Source organism: Corvus brachyrhynchos, unplaced genomic scaffold (assembly GCF_000691975.1).
Source record: "Corvus brachyrhynchos isolate BGI_N302 unplaced genomic scaffold, ASM69197v1 scaffold26, whole genome shotgun sequence".
Lineage (NCBI taxonomy): Eukaryota > Metazoa > Chordata > Aves > Passeriformes > Corvidae > Corvus > Corvus brachyrhynchos.
In genome coordinates, this window is record NW_008239324.1 from 13,544,647 (window position 1) to 13,559,488 (window position 14,842).

General features: G+C 38.8%; 2 long non-coding RNA genes across 5 annotated transcripts in view; both read right to left on the reverse strand.

Annotated features, from left to right (window-relative positions):
- LOC108448370 overlaps positions 1-2,501 on the reverse strand; it is a 48,325-nt gene extending 45,824 nt beyond the window's left edge. Inside the window, exon 1 of the long non-coding RNA XR_001864271.1 lies at positions 1-2,501. This exon is cut by the window's left edge and continues 5,173 nt beyond it. This is a non-coding gene — a long non-coding RNA (uncharacterized LOC108448370).
- Positions 2,502-2,580: 79 nt separating this feature from the next.
- The window catches only part of LOC108448368, a 132,865-nt gene continuing 120,603 nt past the window's right edge, over positions 2,581-14,842 (reverse strand). For 3 of the 4 annotated variants that reach the window (XR_001864268.1, XR_001864269.1, XR_001864266.1), the window contains 3 exons: positions 14,541-14,654; positions 13,933-14,105; positions 2,581-13,603 (listed from right to left, as the gene is read on the reverse strand). This is a non-coding gene — a long non-coding RNA (uncharacterized LOC108448368). The remainder of the gene's footprint in view (positions 13,604-13,932; positions 14,106-14,540; positions 14,655-14,842) is intronic. The other variant, XR_001864267.1, reaches the window with a different exon arrangement.

Below are 14,842 nucleotides of genomic sequence, written 5' to 3' on the forward strand. Positions count from 1 at the left end.
AATAAAGAAAAAAAAATATTAACCAGCTGTGCTCAAATATTTCTTGCTATAGGATTGTCATTACCTGGAATTGGTTTTCAAAGCAAAATTAAGGAGCTATCAGCAGCAATGCAGTCAGTAATCCACTCAGTGTTTATACACCAGGATGAGGGTGGGCATTACCAAGAGAGACTGCACAGCACCAGTGGTGTTAATCACCAGCCCTGCCAAGCAGCTCTCGGGGTCTCTACCCTCTGAAAGTGTTTGCTGGCAACAGTAAAACTCCTTTGTATTTCTTATGCCCAATCCTTGTATTGCAAAGGCACTAATAATTCTGTAAAGAGCATTACTGAATCTATCAATATGAATGGAGAAATCCTGCAGTTTATTTGATATAAAACATAATCATAGATGGGCAGTAGGATCTTTTTTTGACAGAACTGTGTCAAAGAGTTGTGGGATTTTGTTGCTTCAGTTTTGGTGGTGATTTTTTTTTTTTTTTAAAGCCTCTTCATTATGTAGTTTTCAGCCTCAACAGCAAAACAGTTAATTGCATCTATGCCAGGTGTTTCATTAATCCGGTTAGCTGTTAGACAAACCCTGCAGGAAAACAGAAGACAACAGCCTCTCTGCTTACCCTCCTCCCCAGCCCATGCTTGCCTCCCCCTCCATTCCCCTATAGGAACTGACTGATGGCAGAACCACTTTGCTCAACTTGAAGGCTGAAACTATAGAAAATTCCGTGCTTAGTCAGGAAAGGTGGAAAATCAGCAGAGGTAAGTATGAACTGCGTTTCTCCTGTGGAGACTTTAAGGCAAGATGTCCAAATCTCTGGGATTTGGAGCCAATCACTGTGGAAGATGGACTGACCTACTCTAAGCAGATGCACTGGTGAGCATTTGACCTTCACAGGGAGACAAGAATTGTTAAAGTTGCTAACGTTGGTTATAGACTGGGCTTTTCAGAGAGGGGACAAGGAAAGCAGGAGAAATCCAGGAAAGAAGTTGTACTTTCTTGAGCTTTATTTGCTGTATTTGATCAGTCTTTTGTGAACCATCTTCGTTCCCACAGAAGGAGCTGAGTAAAGATCTCAGAGAGAGATCTTGAGAGCAAGAGAAAGGTGCTCAGCCCATGCAGCACAAGAACCTCTGTCTCCTAACTGCAACCTGGGAAACTGATTTCTGACACCAGAACATTGTGGGTCATTTTGTTCCTCATAACATTTTTTTGAACCTTGCTCTTTTTGGTGCTGTTGGAGCCTTTGTTTACTTACAGCATTCCCAGAACCACACATGGCTCAGGTTGGCAACCACAGCCCAGTGGGTATAACAGCATCCCTCTGGAACCCAGCCTGAATTAAGGCAAATGTTTACACTCAGAGATAAAATCAGAGAGAGATAATGGAAGGCAAAACCTGATAATAATAATAAAAAAAAAAATAGTACAATTATTAACTTATTATACAGGGACACAAACTTACTGCACAGTCTTAGTCCTGGCTATAAAATTCCAGCAACAGTGTCCTTCCTTTCCAGAGAAGGGACATCACTTTTATTTCATCTGTGCAGCACTACACAAACCACTCACTGGACCCACTAAAGGGTGGGATCCACCAGTGTTTGAGAGCCTACCCTCTGTGGATAAATGTGAAAAGACTTTTAAAAGAAATTTAGTACAGACCTTAGGAATAATTTCTTCTGAATCTGCAGGTAGAGTAAGACAGGAAGATAGTGTCCAAGACACTCAGGAAAACTAGATTGGCTTTTACAGCTGAACCAGGAACAAATAAAGAGAAGTTCAAGTTCCCAGGGCCCTCCTGCTATACTACACTCTACACACCATTGAAAATTGGACACTAGGACAGGCTCAGGTTTCTTTTCCTTTCCTGTGTTTGAATTTTTCCTATGTAAGCTCCAGTCATTTTGCTGTGCAGCTAAACCCAAGTCTGCAAGGGATGATGAAGGGGATATTATAGCTGCCTTGTTTTGTCTTTGCTGGGATTGAGAATGATGTATTTGGGATTCAGCTGGTGTATTTACAGTAGTTTTAGTGACCCATAAAACATTGGATCTATATTTTGAAATATTTACAAGAGTAGCAGTCAACAGTTCTTTATCTACAATACTTTTTAATACTTCTGTCTCCTCCTCTCTTGTCACCTTTTTTCATGCTGCCTTTTTGTTGGTTTTCAGCTCTGATATTGTTTGCTGATTGTGACATCGTGCTAATGACTGAGTTCCTCTAGATGAAACACAGGGCATTCCTAAGTGAACTTTGTTCTTTTTATTTTATTAACAAAAGGAAAAATGAGATGCATCCAAATCACCCATGCACCAAGTAAATTCCCACTCTGAGGGGGAACAATGTTGTCCATTTGGAGTCAGGTCTATTCATAACTGTACAACCAAAGACAGGGGGAGCGGAGACCTTACAGGATTTTTTCACTTTTTGTTTGGAATTAACAAACTGGATCAATTACTTTTGCAATCTGAAGCTTTTCTTTTAAAAAAATAGGATTAGGAATAAAATTATTAATTATTCCTGGATTAGGAATAAAAGCAACAATCACTGCCCCTCACTTCCTCACCCTCCCCAAGATCCTCTGGTTAGAAATGACATTTATCAATTTTATAAATTTTTGCTGTCTACCTAATTGAACTTGCCTAGGGAAACAAGCCTTAGTTTCCAGCCTAAATAGCATATGGAATAAAATTCCAGGATAAATATCAGGTAAAATAATTCCCTAAAACCAAAAATCAAAGCAGCACTCCATAACCTTCCTATCAGTAACACTGGAGCAATTTTCCAGTTCAGACAAGCATCTAAGGGAGGAGAAGGAAATACAAAGAGAAGGATAGGTTTAAATTAAATTTCAGACATAATTCTCGCTCCTTAACCTCAGAGATACAGAAGTAAAAGGCTACCCAGTAAGAGAAAATAGCAGAACAATTAAGTTCTTTGTTTCATTGGCCTTTTTGTTTTTCTCTTCCTGAGCAAGGCAGTTATGGTGGAGAAGTTGGAAGAAGAGGAATCAAAACCCAGCAAAGACCAAACCATTACCAAAAGGTAAGAGCAATGTTTTGTTGGGAGTTTTTCCCCCTTTTGAAGCTCTTCTAACCTGGAAAGTTGAACCACAAACACATTTTAATTAGAATAATTCAGCATCCAGTCCTGACGGTCTACCAGTTATATCTCCAAATTAGCCAGTCCTAATTATACTCAGAGAATAAAGGTAAGTGGAGTTATGGCTACTTGTACTGGTTACCACAGATTTCTATAACAGTTCCTATACAACCTTAGGTCCCATTTGTAGTAGCACGGACCACACTGAATAAAGGAACAGGAGCTCCTTCAAGAGCAGGGAAGAGCTGGACCAGCTGGGTCCCAATGCCAACTCCCCCACCCTCACAGAAGGACTCACAGGATGGGGAACACTGAGGGGAAGCAGCTCCTGTAGCTGGACCAGCAATGGACAAGGTACAAAGCAGGTGAGAAGAAGGGTTCTTGTGACGTTCCCTATCTAGCACTGTGTCCAGACACACAGCAACAGACACAGACCTCTCCCCCTGCTACCAGGATTCCTTTCATTCTACATTTTCAAATTTTTGCTAACAAGGAGCCTGAAACTTCCACCCATTTAGCAAGGAGGGCTCAGAGCCTCTCCCAGGGTCACGACTCCAAAGGCCGGGCTCCAAGACAGGCAGCAGCTATTGCAGGATTCCCAATAAAATCGGGAGAGGGAGCAGTCCTGACTGCGGTGGCTGACAAGTGTTTTAAGGCTGTATAATTATTTAGGGCAGGCAAGCCCTCAGGGAATGCCTTGAAGGAATGAAGAATCTTTTGCTCTTGCTTAGAGCTTTTTTCTAAGACAGGAATGCTGCGAAATGGGGAGTTGGGGTACGTTTTATACTTGCAATTTCACTGTCCTGTGCTGCATAGTCAAACTTCTGAGGCTCCCATTAAACATTTTAGCCACAAGACCCTCTTTGTGCAGAGTTAAATTATTTAATTGCACAGCTATCCCCAAATATCCATCAACATGGATCATTTATAAAACCTGAAAATCATTAAATGTGTTACCTCTATGACAGTCATAGCAAATGTCTACTTTCAGACCTAACAACAAATAGCAATACTTATTCAGCACTTTGCATGTAAGTATCCAAAAATAGTTTACAAACATTAACGAAATAAACCAAACAAAAGGCAGGAAATGACAGATAAGCAAAAATATTGAGAAAATTTAAGCAAGTCAGCCATGGCCTCATACAGAATTAGTGACAATGGCCAAAACATCCTCCATCTCCTGCTCTGCACCACAAGAGCAATCTAGAATCAAAACAAGATATTGATTTTGAATACATTTAATGTTTAATAACAAGAGTAACCTTAATTATTTCAAATCAGTTTTTAAAAGCAAATGTGTCTGTAATAATAATAATCATAATAGTCAGAATGAAATTTTGCTGCTGAAATGCATAAGCAAAAGAAACCTCAGGATTGTATACACAGGTATTTGTAGGAATTATGTTCCAAGGTGATCTCTGCATTTTATCAGGGATGCCTATTGGATGCAGTGTAGGAGAACACAAAGAGCAAAAATACCAGGCCCAGAAAAGTTTGCATACATGCAAACCCAAATAAACAGGATGGATTGGAAAGTCATTTTAAAGGCAGGCTCTGTGTGTTCTATTACTAATTCTTCATGTTACCTTCCTCTTTAAAAGCTAGATAAAATCCAAAAGATTTACCACAAGAGATTACGGCAGCTCTGGACTTGAACAACGCCACAGCATCCCTTTTAAAGTTAAATCATACTTGACTATTGTTATAACAGTGTCCATAAAAATACAAACAACATGAGGGTAGTTCAGCTACTGAATGCCCGCTGATAGTGCTTTTTATTGCATGGACAAGATCACAATTCATACACTAACCCCATTTTCCCAATTCCCCAAGTTTCATTCTGTCAGGATTTGGAAACGTTGTGGAATTTATACTTACAGCTGTAACAGGAGGAGGGAAACTACAAGGGCTGTCAGTACCAAATGCTTAAAGAATCTGAGCACTGTGGTGGAGCAGGACCTATCAATGGGAAACACCTGGTGGAGGAATTTTGTTCCTCTCCTGCAGGTGCAGCCAATCTGCAGGGCCAAACCCTGATTATGAAATTACTGCCCTTGGATTTTGGAGAAGTCAGGATTTGCATCAGCAGCTTGGCATATCCTGCTTTCAAACCAAAGGACACATAAGGAGAAGGATGAAGAAAAATGTCAGATGATGAGGCTGGAAAAATGTGGACAACCATCAAATTAATACTACTTTGGCTTTTAACATACAGAAAGATATACTTGGGATATAACATAGCAATCTACATATCTTTAGGGTACAGAATGTTATAGATTATGATCTATAGAGAGATTATTGTAATTTCTATAAAGCATAACTAGGAAGCAAAATAACACTGTCATAGAAGGTCTAGAAAGATTTCCTTATTTTCATATTTTCCTGATTTGGGGGATGCAGCTCCCAACATAAAAATCCAGTAAAGTTTATTTATTAATTTTGCTTTCAGCCTGTGAAGAACATAAGCATAAACAGGAGCAGTGCATTGCAGTCAGCTCTAGATACCTGAGGATTTTATGGTAGAAGAGTAGGAAGATGGGAAGGAGAGAGGGAGTTGAAGGTGTTGGAGTGGAGGGGACACCAAAATCCAAGCAGGAAGTGAGTTTATTGCCATGGGGAGGACTGCAAAGGAAACAAGACACAAATCTATAGATCACAGATCAGATAATTTTTTATGCTTATAGAACAACTTGTTTGTGTATTTGCCCAAACATTAGCCAGGAGCAGAATTGCTATGACAAAGTTATAGATAATAATAGTAAAATAGCATAAATAAGAAAAATATGGATAAAATAAGAGAAACAGCAAAATATGGTTTTTAGAACAGACAAAAAGTGCAACTTATACAAACTAAAAACACTCACAGTTGGAGAGAAACACAAGTTTTCTTTTGTCTAATATTTTCCTTTTCTCTTCTGTAAAAATGATGGTATATCAATAATATACTCTAAGAAGGAACAAAGAAAACATAAAAAATAATTTGCAAATATGCTAAGAATGTGTTCATTCTCTACTATTAAACAGTTCAAGGACAGATTCAGCTGAGCTTTAAATGCAATAAAGAAATTATTTCAAAGCAACACTACGAGCATCATACAGTAATTGAGAGTAGAAAAACAAGGGTGATAAAACTGTCCTGTGTTATTGATGTTAGAGTTCCTATATGATGCATTTCTGTGACGGGATTATCAGAGCACTGATGACAACATGTACTTACTTATCAAACCAAACAAGGTGTCTCAAAAAGGAGAAATATTAAATTATGTGCTATCAGCCAGCTATTCAGCAAAACTGTGTACCTAGTATCTGTTCCATACATCTGCATTTCTGCACATGACCCTCACTAAAGTACTCTGTCTCTCTACAGTGTTTGCATAAAGAAAATCCTTTGATCTTATGAAAGAAGTTTCAAAATGGACCCATCTTAGCAATAAATTAAATTGCATCAAAAAAAGGCAGAATAGTCTTGTGCAGGTTACCAGCCTTTCTCCTGTAATACTTATTCTCTCTTCTTGTCACAGATTTGTTTTATTTTGCTACAGCAATACATTATTACAACTTAAAATTCACATTCACCTGAAGAAAGCTGTGACATGCCTACCAAAAGAGACATACACTGCTTAACCTAAATTGACCCTTTTTTCCTTCTATTCTAATAGATCTTTTTTCTTTTTGTCACTCAAAATGAGTGTCTGATGTATGAGCATAAATTGTTAAAAGCAGTTTTAGGTAAAGGAAGAGAGAGTGAAGTGGAGTTTTCTCACAAAAGCCAACCTCAATTTATGTCAAAGAGGGTTAAAAGACCTTGGGATTAAAGCAATAAACTTGCTGCTGTCAAAGCTAAAACCCGCTAACAATTTAGTGCCAAACGCATGTTGTTCAATATCATTTCGTATTATATTATGTCACAAGTAAGTGACAGTTCCGCATCAGACTGACAGGGCTGATTTACTCTGAAGAATTCATCGACATTTTGCAGAGTCAAAGCTGACTTCATTTTGTTTGGATGCAGGGAGGGAAATCTCAGAGTTGGAATATTTGGCTGAATAACACGGTCCCCCCCAGACCCTCATGGCACAGAGCCCTCGGGCACAACCCACCCAGCCCAGGGCTCCTCACCTTCCCCTGCCCTAAACCACCTCCAGCCCTGCCTGCTGGCAACTCCACTTTTCTATCCCCTTCCTGCAATTTTAAAGTATCCAGCTGTCCTGGTCAATGTCTGGATAGTTTTTTCTTTCTGAATTCAAGTTTTCATGCTTCTCAAAAATATACCTGTTGTCAAGGGCTGAGATAAAAGACTGTGTTAAGAAAACACTACTGGCACCTGCTTATATTTTAAGTAGGCAGTAATAACCGCTTTTTTTCCAGGATGGTAACTAGATCTCAAGGTCATGTGTAACGAGACCCTTCTAAGGCCAATGGCAACAATAGCATTTCTTTATATATAGATGTCTTTTGCAAGATATTCCCAGATGGCTTTTTTAATATGGGTTCCAATTCAAATTTCTCCCAGGGCTCTGAGACAATTCTGAATAAATATATTCTTTGTTTTGTCTCACGAAAATCTAATTAATTTGACTTCTCTGTCAAGGTTTCAAAGCTTATTTATAAAGGGTACTCCTTCTCCAAATATTCTTCTACAGTCATTTGCATCCTTTTGCGATGCTCATTTCCTTCTCTTGTTGGCTACTGCTGTAAATCTGGAATTACAGCTCAGCTCCTGAAGCTGAGGGACCAAGTAGAACTGTACTGCACTCAAAGTAGTCTTCCTACATGTGGAAACAGGAATATCCCCCACTTCTTTTTGCTTCTTTTTTAATTGTTGAGCAAAATTTCAGTTACCATAGTTTGCTCTTACCTTTATTTCTGAAACAAAGCTAGCAACGTTTCGGGTCTTTAGACACACATATCACTTTTTTCTCCATCTAAATACAGGAGTGAGTACATTAGTGCCTGACCATTAACTTCTGTAAACCGCGGGGTGATTCTTCTGTGGGATTCTTTGGGCAATGTTTGCTGTTCATCCAGGAAAACATTATTACTGCATGTAAAATGGTCCCATCATCCAACACTGGTTTGTTTTTGCTGACCATCTGCTGGACAACTCCCAGGCAGCAAAGGGGTTACCTTGTCTATTATGCCAGGGAGCAGAACTTCTAGTGAATTGTTAGGTGGGTTAGCAGATGGTTAATCTTATTTGACATTTAAAGCACTTGGAGGCAAATTTAGTGTTCACCCGCCCTGGAGTGTACAACATGAATATGCTCCTACATATCTATTCCTGTTTAAACTAGTAGCTCTAATGGCTGGAGGATATGCAATGCCTGGCATGAAGAGAGATTTCAGGGAAAAAGGAAAAAAAAGAACAGGTAAACACATATTCTGGTTTTAAACCTTTACAGTTTTCTCATATTGAAACACAAATTCTATTATTTTTGGATGACCATCTCATCCTGACACAGAAATACCCTTGCTAACTTACACATTCTTCTAGTAGATCAAATTCTAATATATTTTGTAAATTAATATTTCTGTGCTCTGTTTTCCACTGCCCCATCAGTTATGGGCATGACAGACAAAGACACACGTATACATGTTTCACTGAGTGCAAAGCCAAAGGTATCCTAAGAAATCTAAAGGAGAATAAAGACATTTCTTCAGCCTTTTCCTCACAGAGTGCCCCTCAAACCCACTGTGGTGCACAATAAAGTCAAACCATCAAGGACTCAATGCATTGCAGCCAAAGAAAAGGGATGAACACAGAGCTGTGACACAGCCTGAGACTGCATTTTCTCTCTGCTGTGAGGGGCACAGGGGTGGTGAGGGCACGAGGGACACATGGTGAGGCTCCCAGTCCCTTTTGCTGAGCTCCAACTGAGCACAGTCTCCCCTTTAGCCCTCTGTACCTCTGTGATAGAGATCAAAATGAATTGTCATGTCTCTTTTAAGAGGAAAATACCACAAGCTCTCTCAATACAGGCTGTGACCTTTCAATTTATGCTATGGGTTTACTCAGTGCTTGCTCTGTGGTTCATGATTAACTTGAAAGAGTTAGATCACACTCCCTTCAGGTCATCAAGAAGGAACTCCTGTTGACTGTTAGAAATCCCTCATGCAATAAAGTGCACATAGTATGGCTGTATAAGCTATCCTTCAAAGTTACTGCAGTTCAGTAATGAGGTATCAATTCTTATCAAAAAGCTCCTAAACATTTCTACTCACTTTTTTTTTCTTTAATGTACTATTTATGAGAAGACAAAGTGAAAAACAGCCACCTGGTTATTAATAAATATATCTGCTTTCATAAACTCCTTACAAAGGGTCACACAGCCCTCATACATTAATTAAACACTCTATGTAGATCAAAAAAGATGGTTTCAAGTCAAACTATAAAGGGTAAACTGAGATAAAGAGATAGTTACACCTTCCTGCTGAGCCACAGAAAACCCGTCTCCCTCCTCCTGTAACTGTGGTTGTGCTGATGCCCCAATGTGTTCTAGTAAACAGAGTAAAGAAATTTCATAAATATTTTCTTTTCAAAGCTCACCCATAGACTTTTCCTATTTCTTTATAGAAAAATGCTACATTGGCAAATCTTAAAACTTAATCTTCACTAGTAGGTACCCTAGAAGGTGGGGTGGCTTGAGAAGCAAATGCTGGACTGAGGAGTTGCATCTCCTGCTGCCACTGGAAGAGCAGGTCAGCAACATGGGCATTCTTTTTGTTATTTATTATTATCCACACCTCTGTACTTAAAACCTGCATGTTGGGGGTGAGTGGATTCTTTCAGGTGTTGTTTTAGTTATCCACAGCTGTACATTTCCCTTCATTTAGCAATGAATATCAGGCAATAATGGGAAAATCCTTCCTGTGCCTCAACACATGATTCCCCCAAATCAATTTTACACACTCAAGTTTCCAATGCAGTAGCAGCTCAAGCTCATTTAGCAAAATCAAATAGATTTTATTATATTACTTGTATTTCTTCTTTCCATTAGGGAAGGGTGGAAATGCAGAGGTATTTAAATAGATAAACCAAACTGAAAGTTTTAAGAACAAAGACTGAGACTTTCACAAGTAAGTACATTCCTTACCAAGATGTATTTCAGGATCTTTAACTCTCAGGACCTTACAGTTTCTCACTGCCATTACAAGCCTGGCTTTCTGCTCATTTCACTGTAGTAAGACCTGGCATAATTGTTCACACTGTACTCCTTGCTCTGTTTTACTTTCAAGAGAAATCCCTTTTTATTGCCCTGCACTCAGGTCTTTGAGACCCCTTTGTCTGTGGACTGTTACCCACCGGTACCACTGAGGGGAACTCGGGTCCAATTCACCCCTTTAGGGTAAGGAAGTGAAGCTTTTGAGCCTGACTGGCCCTGCTTCTTCTGTCTTTGACTTTTCCAGAGCCTTTAAAATTCTTCCTATAACCTGGAAGTCATCTGGGAATAAAGGTGTGCCTGCTGAGGTATCTGTATGTCCAACAGTCCCAGCTGGCGTCATCTGAGTTGTCACATTCACTAAAGCAGAATGAAAACAGTGTACACCAAACACAGGTGTTGACCATGCACCACAAACCTGGAAGAAAGGAGAGATCAGTCCTTTATATCAGAAAACAAATGAATTTCAGATTTTTCTGGAATTCAGGGACAGGAAAGTTCACCTAAAATGACCTTGATGATTAAACCCCAATGTAAGCACTGCAGTGGTCAGCAAAATACTCAGATTTTTAATTTATTATTTTAAATGAAGTATCTTCATGGATAATCCTTCATTTAGAAAAAGGGACAGGTGTTATTCAGTGATATGACTCACCTGAAAAACAATACTTTCAGTGTTTCGATTTCCATGTGAAATTTCAGAGGCTGAAGAAATTACTTTATGCATTTGGAGTGTTACTCTTGTCCTCACTTTTGAGTTTTTCTTTTTATAATAACAGCCATCTACTGCTATTACTGTAGCTTCTTGTCCAGATCTCCCTTTGGAGACTTTATGACTACTTAACACCATTTTTCAATTTCTCTACTTATGCATATACATCTTCAGTTCAGATATGAGAATTTGCTAATGGACTGCAACTTTTTTCCCAAGATTCCCATGTGTAGAATTTTACATAGGCTGATCCAAAATCTAAATTCTGCTTGCCAATGCCTTGTTCTAGGAATACGCATGTGATAATGAACCCCAGAATTATGCTACCATTTTGAAGTACAAATTTAATTTGAGTACAAAGGAGAGCAAAAGGTGTCAGATGGTATATTTACAATAACATTAAGGTGTACACGTTGTCAAACGGACAAAAAAAACCCTGGAGTGCATGAAAATGTGGCCCCCTCCTGCATTGTATACATTTTTAGCTGCAGATTGAAGAATAAACGGCACTGGTTAGAAAATGGAAAACATGTAGGCAGGCACAGCCATCTCCTGTTCCTGAGGTCACACCACTTTGCATTTTACCTACAACAAAGCAGATAATGCATCCATTTGGCTTTTTTCATTCATTGAAATAACTCTGTGACACTCTCTAGTGGAAGGCAGACATACACCACCTCAGCCACGCTCTCTGCACGGAACAGTCACGGGGAAGCGACCACGAGAAGGGAAACTGGCTGAAACGGAGCTTGGGCACTGTTGCATGTGTTTTGCTGCACTCTTATTTTTTAACACCACAACCAAAACACTTACAGACAGGTCCCTTCTGTTTGAAGCCCAGAGGATAACGTGGTACTGAAGCATAAATAAAGAGTGCCACTAGCAAGGAGTAACTGGCAGCAGACAAAGCCCAAGCCAGCAAACTGTCACGATTGCTCTAGAGGGTTTATAAGCTTTATCAAATCTGTGCTAGCTAATTCACTTGCAGAAGTGTACTGATAACACTGTTTTTTTCTCTTGCTTTTATTATGAAAAAAAAAGATAGACAGGTCCTAAGGACAGATCCTTTTCACAGCTCTGCTCCCTTCTGCCAGCACATACCCTTCTACTCACAGATTACCAGGTTTAACTAGGGATGTCTTTGAGCCAGAAGTATTTATTGCAATAAAACTCAATATATTTCCAAAAAAGAAAAGCTTCCCCCTCCTTCCCAACACTTACATTGTGGTTGGAAGCAACATTTAAAAAAAAAAAAATACAGATCCAATCTGGTGTTCCTTGTCTCACTGAATTTGCAAGTAGCTGGTTTTTGCTGCTCCAAATAAACATACTGAAGCTATCATTTCTGTGTGTGGACAAAAGAATTTATATATATATATATATATATATACACACACACAGAGATATATAAATATACACACACATCTATATCTGGGTGGAGCACTTGGCTGCTTTCCCTGCTTCCCCCCTGCCAAGCTTAGATGCAGTTTTTTGCATATTGTTAAACCAATGCTAGTTTATCAACAGCTATTGTTAAACAACAACTGCTATTAATCTAAATGACATAAATTAATACCACCTGCTGTAAATGCAGAGGAAGTTTGGCTTATACTTTTAACTGCAGCTTTTAAAGTATCCAGGACAGTATGCAGGTAGATCCATGGATCTCTATAATTTTCTCACTCCATCCATGAGACTGCTCAAAATGTTGCCTTTGGGGTGGAAAGGTTTGCAGAAGGGATGCCCAGTTTGAGCTGGTTGCCTTGCTCTGTCATTCTCCTCCATGTCTGGTTCATAATTTCTGAAGGCTTCCTCAAAGCCTTCTGGTGATCCTCCCAAGGAGCTCCATGCACAGCAGCCTGTGGGAAGCTGACAAAACACTGGAAAATTCTGCCAAATAATAAACAAACCAACCCCACGGTTTTTTTCCAAAAGTGTTGCCATGAATAACTGAGAAGGCACACTTGCTAATTTACTGCATGTTTATCTTTATGGAGTATTTTTAAAATAAAATATTTCACCCCCTCCTGCCTCTTCTTAATTTGTCCTGTCATTCAATTTCTGTAACTAATTTGAGGAAATTTCTCTAATGTTTCACCACACTGCCAAAGCATGGTTTTTGCCTGAATGTAATGCAGAACTATTTTAATTACAGGGAACATCAAAAATTACTCCATAACATGGGATTATTCCTTGTGCTAATTTATACAAGTCCAAAGTGCAGATGTGACTGAATTCAGATTCCTGTTTCACACAAACACAAAGGGAAAAATTCTGCCTGGACTCTGTTCAACACAGACATTCATTGAGTATCTCCATGTTAAGTTTTAAACGAAATGTGGGTCAATATTTTTTTCTGAGGAAAGTTCACTAAACAACAGTTTTGAGGTCAATTATCATGAAACATGAACAGAACCTTCACAGAGCTCAGCCTTGTGCACCTGGCTGGGTCAGTTGGTTTCTAGACAGAAGTGAGTGGAGAGAAAGATCCTCTTGCAGGTGCTACAGAACAGGATCTGAATGCAGGTTCTCCCAGATATTTTCTGCAGGAGCTCCTTTCTCTCTTGACCACAGGTGGTGCTGGGGGAGACCAAGAGCCTCTTCAGATATGAGACCAGGGATCTTCCTTTTTTTTCATAAGAAAAAAAGATAAAAAGCTTTTCAGGGTAGAAGTGTTACCAGTTTACAAACTGGAAGAACAAGGATCATCAGGAAGCTCCTGTCAGTGATTTAAATCCTGTTATACTGTACCTGAGGGAAAAAAAAAGGACACCAGGATCTGTCTTCTTCCTTGGAAGACACAAAATGAGTGCAGTGATGTGGAGGCAAAGATGCTGTCACAGGGTCATCACATCACTAAGCAGAACTAAGCTTTGTCACTTTAAAAATTCAAACCTTAAGACATTTCCAGTTACTTATTTCAGGTGCACATGTAAGGAGCAATTAGGGCATTACCTTCACTTTGAGTTTTCTTCTCAGTCTCTCTAAAACATTTAATATTTTCAGAAGATATGGAGGCTTTCCAGAGATAATATGCTTGCTGTAGCCGACCATGACTACCATGGAAATTCCAGAAAATAAGACCTAATTTATAGTTCAAAGGATGAAATTCTGAATAATCTGTTTTTCTAACAGGAAACAAATGAAAATAGAGTTCAAAAATTCTGATATTATGCATGATCAAACACACAAACTGTATTCACTTCCACCTAACCCCCTAACTATTTTATCTGTAAGAAAAATAATTTTCACTGCTGTAAAATCATCAGGATTTAAGTGCTCTAAACAGTACAATAAAACTTATACAGTACTTTTCACACTATAATGTCTCATGACTTTTACGCACAATGAAATATTAAATCACAAAACATTAATGAAAAACTACTAGAAGAGAAAGTTTAGCATTTTCACTGCTGAAATTTAGAATTTCTAATAACTGAAGATGACAAGATGCACAATTGTAAAGAGGAATAATAGAAGACTAAAATTAGAGGCCTTAAAACTGCACTGTAGTCACTTATTCTAACACATACACTGTGATCTTAGGCAACTGCTCAACAAACCTTGACAAAGGAACAACTTGGTTACTCTGACATAGTGAGAGAGGGAAATATCCAAAAAGTAGTTACACTTCTGAAAACTTGGTTCAGTCCCTCTTTGGTCCAGAATGGCATTACCTGAAGCAAGATAAGAAGTTAAAAAAAGGTCACCTGTTGTTTTAAATCCCAATATTAATTTTAAAATATAGGAAACAATCAGAAATAGGAGTTTTGAAACCTAATATTACTCTACTGGAGCGGGCATTTTTCATGAGACTTAGCAAAAATTATGCCTGCAATTTACCTCTCATTCTGAATTTTCACAC